We start from the raw sequence: 7133 nt of genomic DNA, 5'->3' as shown, positions 1-7133 counted from the left end.
ATATTTCCCCTAGAGAAGAAGAAAGGGTGAGAACTTCTAGGTTTATGAAGACTGAACTGCCTAGTTTGAATTCTCAAGATTCGTGTCTATTCAAGACAAAGAGGCAACACACAGGAGGGGCCTATTTCTGCTGATTTACCCAGTAGGGAAAATAAAAGTGAGGGGAATATAAACTCAGTGCATCCCAAATGACTGGGCTGTGCTTCAATCCTATAATGCTAGTCATAGACACGGTTGGAAGTGGTTTTTCCTCAACAGGTAACCCTTTCTGTGCAGCAACCATCAGGGGAAAGATAAGACTGCTCTTCAAGGTGGTAAAAGTAGCAGTGGAGCCTTCCACTGGTAAAGGAGCTGCATTCCCTTTCTCTGTATGTATAATCTTGCCTCTCCAATGGGTGGCAACTGGAGACCCTGTATTGAAGAAGTTGGGACTCCTCAGCTCAGAAGAGTCTTGGGGACTTGGGAAGTAAGGAATGTGAGAGTTAAGCTCTTGGATGAAGAAAGTTTTGAAGATTCTATGTCTTTTTTTCAGGCTATTGAAAAATGTGAAGATTTTGCAGAGTATCACTAACATTGCATGAAATATCCTCTTTAAATTTAAAAAAAATATTAGTGGTACACATTTGCAGTACATCTTGATTACAGTCTTTATAGCGAGTTTGTACATATACATAACACATCTTCTAAAGTGTCCCTTTGGCTGGGCTTTATGAAATCCTATCTTTCAGCAATTTAGGAAGCTGCTGGAAGGATCTGGAAGTTCAATCATACAATATCCTCCAACAGAGGCAAAGAAAACGGTATTCCAACAATTGAAATTTCCAGATGTGGTCATTTCTTAGTGATTCTCCTATACTATTATTGAACATCCCAAATAATTTTCAGCTGGATGGGGCATTGAAATGCTGCTTTACATATTGTACTCTTTATTGACTCCTGACATTGTGGGAAAGGAGAAGGTATATTGGGCGCTGTTTTGGTTTGTGGTTGTCACCTTTGTTTGGGTCACGTTTTGGAATTCTGAGATTGGTCTTCATGACAGCTTCTTTCCTGTGAGACCAACTCTGAAGCTTTAAGTGGAAAAGAAAAATACATTCATGAAGCTGAAATAGGGAAGTAAAAAGGAAAGCTAAGGATCAAGGAGGGGCATGGGACCTATATCTAGTCTCCACTATAGAACAGGTAACTGAAGCTAGACTAATGTTCCTGTGGATGCTATAGGGGCCTCTATCTATCTATCTATCTATCTATCTATCTATCTATCTATCTATCTAAACAAGGTCTAGCTATGTAGTTCAGGCTAGCCTCAAATTCAAGGCGATCCTCTTGTCTCAGCCTCCCCGAGGACTGGAATTATAGGTGAGCACCACCACACCCAATAGGCCTTCCCTTTTAGAAGATTTAAGGCAACAAAACAATGAAGAATCTGGAGTAAAGAGGAAGGCTCCATTATTGCTGGCATACATATTGATGATTACAGTCGTGTGCTGCACAAACTTGATGTAGCCAACAACAGACTGCATACACAAAGATGGTACTATAAGAGTATGAGACACAGTAGAGAAGCATCTGACTCTCCCCAGTTTCCCCTATGAGGAACAGAGAGGGGTGCGGCTTAGCTGACAGCTGTCCTGACCCCTCCCCTTTGCTTTGCTCCTCCTTAGTATCCCCTAAGGAATTCTGGGCAAACTTGCCTCAAGTGTCCTCCTGTATTCTTAGAAGCTGCTCTGAGAAGAGGTTCAGCTGGCAGCAGGGCTCCTCCTGCCCCTCTGCCTCTTCAGATGGTACTGCTGCCTCTCTGGTAAAGCTGCAAGGAAAATACCTGCAAAATGGCACGCATCAGGGAGGTATCCAGGCCCATTATTAACATCGTCCACTTCCTCACACCCCAATAAGCTGTGATAACACAGCTAACCCACCTGAGGTTTCCCCAGTTTTAGTTCCACTACTTTTGTGGATATGTGAAGCTGTGACTGTCCTGGACATATGGCACCTACTTTGGGAGGTGTCTACCCTGACTGTAGTTGACTTTAACGTGAACCAAGCAGTAGAATTAAATTTCAACCAAATTAGGCTCAGGTCAGAAGACTTGAGTTTATACTAATTTGGATCAATCAGTGGGCTCAACTTTGGACCACTCAGTGGGCTCAAATTTGGATCCATCCTCTGCAACTGCTGAAAAGTAGCACTGTTCTCACACTTCTCTGTTGCTCTAGGAAGGTTCCTTACTGATGCCACTGTGCTGCAGCACTGGTCCTGTTCAGATAAAACCTTGCTCTGGTGGTCCTGCTTGTGATTTATTTCTCAGGTAGTGTGGGCTTGACAGGTCCTGTAAATCAACTCAGGATTCTTATCCTGAGTAGCATGAACAGAGTAGTCATGAGAGAGCTATAAACACTAGGGGACTGTTAGCCCTGAAAAGCTCTAGAGACCAGCAGTTGATTAATATCAGTTACAGAGACTAGCAAATGGTAGAGCTAACTTGTGTCTGGCACAAACCAGTGTCAACTGGCAGCAGCTGGCAGCAGCTGGTGGCAGCAGAGACCGGCAGCCAGTAGAGTTTACTATTGATGCCTGGCATTAGCTGGCAGTGGCTGACAGTGGCTGGCACTGGCACAGAACTGCAATTGGCAGTGTTGATCAACAGCAGCCAACATTAACTAGTGTCAACTAGCAGCATCAGGGCTCAGAACTGTAATACTAAGGGCTGAGGGTCATTAGTGCTCAAATCTTGGAGCTGTTAGCAGCACTGCTCTTTGTCAATTCATGATTTCTATCTGAACTGAGCAAAAGAACCCTCAGCTCAGTGGGGCATCAATCAGGAAGTAAATTCCTATTACCTGGTGGCCTGGTAGTCACCATGATGTCACAGCTGAATGTGTTGTGTGTTTGTGGTAATGCATGTGAGACCAAACCTGTTATGCAGCCTGTCACATAACAGCATAGTACATGTTATTATTTATAATTCATATTTGATAATGGCATTAAATGACTATGTCATTGTTTTAGGTATTTACCATAATTTTTTTCTCTTGTACTACATTTTGAACCCAGGGGTGCTGTACTAATGAGCTATATACCCAGCCCTTTTCAATTTTATTTTAACATAAGGTATCACTGAGTTGCCCAGGCTGGCATCAAAATTTCAATCTTGCTGCCTCGCTCTCCCTAGTGGCTGATATTACAAGTATGCAACATCATACCTGGCTTTTATTATCCATTTCGTTGTTATTTTAGAAGGTAGTCTTTCTACTTATAAAACATGATTTACTGTAAAATAGCCTGTCTCATTGCTGGCAGCATCCTTATGTACCTTGTCTCTTGACTGCATCAAAAGGCTATTTGAGTGACGGGCCTGTACCTTCTGGGGCTGTGTAACTATCCTCTGTGGTGTTTTCGCAAAGATGAAATCACCTAGCATCCCATTTCTTCAAATGTTGCTCTGCCATTAATTAATGCATGAAGACTGTAGGACAGAGCTTTTCAGGAAAACTTCGTGTTGGTTCCTTTGCCTGTGACAGCGGGACTGCAATGATTTAATCTGCTTGATAATGCATGTGGCCTCCTACCTCCAGCATAGCAAAAGTGAAAATTAGAGGCAGAGGTGAGTGAGTAGCATACAGTTCAGAGCCCCATTATTTTCTACCTGGGACTGCCAGGAGCTCTCCTTGTCTGGCAGACCTGTGGTGCTGTGCATGCTGGCTGCAGGGGGGCTGCTGGTTTATATCCTCTTTTTCCTCTGGTGTTTGTAATGAAGGCTCGGCTCCTTGGGAGAACTGTGAAGAATTCTTACTGCTTTATTCCCATATGACCCTGGGCTATAAATTATCTTTTCAGGTCTTGGCTTTCCTTTGCTTTCTGGCCTGCCTTGCTGCTAGTGGAGGGGAAGAGGCACATACGTTGGAGGATATGACTGTTTTGCAGGCTGTCTCTGAAACAACACATCTTGGGGACTTCCTACCACTTTTACCATTTTAAGTAGCATTTCAAGTAGCATTGGGATGACAGTGAACAGCTCTTGATGCACATCACTAAATAATATGGTAAATCAGTATCTGGGTCAGGAAAATGCTTTATTTCACAAGGCTTTCTTGCTGGGTGTTCATAGTTCTGGTAGGGCATTTTTATTTTCCACAAAGCTGAGAAAGATCAGTAATACTTTGTTACTATTTTTATTTTCATCAATGAAATTCCAATGGCTGTCAGAACTTTTCATAAACAAAGTTTAAGAGTTAAGCCAACCAGAATGTCAAGACGGGTGTTGAGTTAGAGATGCATGTGCAGCCACCATATATTGCTATGCTTCTGTGTCCTATATACATGCACTGTGGTGCACACGGCAGGTACTTAAGAGACATAGCCACTGCCACCTATCTCCCACATCTAAACTTTGGCAAGTCCTCTCTACTCTGTATCTGAACCCGTCAGGATCCTTCAGGGAATATCTATATCTTAACATATGCATATATGTATGTAATATAATATAATATATATGTATGCATGTATGGAAAAAGGAGAGGAATGGGGGAAAGACAGGAAGACAGAGAGAGGCAGCGAGACAGAGACAGACAGACAGAATGACTTATTTTAAGGACTTACTCATGTGATGTGGGGGCAGCAATAGCATCAAGGACCTACAAATTCACGCAGGATTTTCATGTTACATTCTTTGGGTAGGAACTTTTCTTCTCAGAGGAGCTTCATATTTTTGCTTTGCACACCTTCAACTGACTGAATACCTCCATCTTATTGGGTAGTCTGCTTTGCTTAAAGCCAACTGATTATTCAAGTTAATACATGTAACTAATCATTGCAACATGCAATGTCTCTCCAGTCCTCTTTTTGAAATTTTTTTCATTAGTACGTGTTTGCAGTACATGAGTGCAGTTATAGTGGGAGTGGTTTATGTCTATAACACAGGTGCATAGGTCCTCTTTTCCTTTGTTATTACTATTTCTTATTTAATCTGTCAGTTTCTCTCACATGGACAAATGCAGCAGTCTTCTAACTGGTCTGTATCAGTCAGTATGTACTACAGTAACAAGCAATCCCTAACTCTCAGCAGCTTACTTTGGTAAGATTTTATTGTTTGCATAATTAACATGCTGGGTATGGATCTATTCCAGGCATCATTTTAATTAAAGGATCTGATTGGAGGGGAATCTCCCATTTTGGACATGTTGCTCTCAAAACCAAGGGAAAAAGAGAAATGGTAAAACCGCTGGGTTACCCTTTACATTTCCATTCTAATGTGACGTAAGTTATTCTTTTCATACTTTATTGGCTAAGGCAAGCCACATAGCCAAGACTGATTCTAATATGGAGGGTTTATCCTTTCAGAAGAAGGGCCAAGTAATACCTATGAACAACAGTATGCTTACCATAACCCTCTTCTATCTATTACTCTCTACAGTGTAATCAGAGATGTTCTTAAAGTGAATTGAATTATCTCAGCCTTTGCTTTAAAATATCCTCGAATATTTAATTCCATATTAGTACTAGCCAGAGATAGAACCAATGAAACACTGTAGTATATGCACCCATTCATGCACACACAGTCTCTCTCTCTCTCTCACACACACACACACACACACACACACACACACACATGCGTGCACACACACACACAGATTTGTTGTAGGAAATGGAATTGTAGGAATTGGCTCATGTTTGGCAAATCTCAAGACCTGCAAAGTGAGTCACAGTACTGGAGGCCCAGTCAAACCCATGGTTTCTTGCCCATGTGGGTCCAGAGGCCGGCGAACCCCGAGAGCCCATCCGCAGTTTTAGTCTAAAGGCCAGCAGAATCAAGATCCATGAACATCCAATGTTTTAGCTCGTGTCTGAAGGCAGGAAAATAGTCGAGACTCCAATTTAAATGTAAATAGGAAAGAGGAATTTTTTATTTGACGAGTCGGCCCCTTCCTTCTTTTAAGATGTTGACTGACTGGGCAGTAGCTACCTTAGCAGCCGCACAGCATCTCAATTTAGCCCGCGCGGAGTCGCAGGTTGAGTCCGGTGGAGGAGGCTGCCTCTGCAGCCAGGACTGCATGGTGAAGGCGACGTTCTGGCCCAGAAGGAGGCTGAGGAGGATGAGGCCAAGAGCGGCGAGGAGGCTCTCATCATCCCTGCGGACGCCGTCGCCGTGGATCACAAGGGCTCATATGAGGTGGTACCAGTTGGCCAAAGAAGAGCCTGGCGTTGGTGTGTGTGCTTTGGACTAGCATTTATGCTCGCGGGAGTCATTTTAGGGTCAGTGTACCAATACAAATGCTTTGCACTTCAACCAGATGACGTATACTACTGTGGAATAAAGTACATCAAAGATGTCATCTTAAATGAACCTCCCACAGATGTCCCAGCTGCTCGCTACCAGATAGTCAAAGAAAATACTAAGATCTTTAAAGAAGATGAGGTTGAATTCATCAGGGTGCCTGTCCCAGAATTTTCAGTTAGTGATCCCGCAAACATTGTTCATGACTTTAGCAAGAAATTCACTGCCTGTTTAGATCTTAGCCTGGAAAAGGGCTGCAGGATCCCTCTGAATACATCCATTGGTATGCCTCCCAGGAACTTGCTGAAGTTACTCATCAACATCAAGGCTGGAACCTATTCGCCTCGGTCATACCTGATTCATGAACTCGTGGTTATTACTGACTGAATTGAAAACCGTGATCATAAACCGCGACATGACAAGGAAATTTACGAATTGCAACGCAGAGAAACGAAAAGGTATTCAGAAACGTGTAGCTAGCAATTGTGTCACAGTTCAGCATTTTGAAAACAAATTTGCCTTGGAAACTTTAATTTGCTCTTTGAACAGTCAAAAAAAAAATCATGGAGAAAAAAATAATGCCTCAGCATGACCCCACCCTCTGTGTTTTGTACAGTGATTATTTTTTAAAGATCTTCTTTCATGTAAGTAGCAAACAGGGCCTCACTATCTTTTCATCTCATCAATTCAATTAAAACCGCTGTCATTAAAAAATATTTTCTTCTAAGTGTGGTGTCTTTTCCATTTGAATTAGTGAGTGTATGAAGTCATAGATAATAGTACACTTCACCATAGATCTTAAGTATTAGGAAAAATTAAAATTTCTTTGTCATTTATCTGGATTTGTATGTTTTAATTA

At 42.2% G+C, this 7133-nt stretch overlaps 1 pseudogene; it reads left to right on the top strand.

The window, feature by feature from the left end:
- The first annotated feature begins 215 nt into the window (after positions 1-215).
- On the top strand, positions 216-6866 carry LOC104863979 (annotated as a pseudogene).
- The last annotated feature ends 267 nt before the right edge of the window (positions 6867-7133 follow it).

The sequence above is a fragment of the Fukomys damarensis genome, unplaced genomic scaffold (genome assembly GCF_012274545.1).
Source record: "Fukomys damarensis isolate Sample0158 unplaced genomic scaffold, DMR_v1.0_HiC HiC_scaffold_14, whole genome shotgun sequence".
NCBI classification, from domain to species: Eukaryota; Metazoa; Chordata; class Mammalia; order Rodentia; family Bathyergidae; genus Fukomys; species Fukomys damarensis.
The sequence above is the reverse complement of the archived record's forward strand: the minus strand, read 5'-3'. Positions and strand labels throughout refer to the sequence as shown.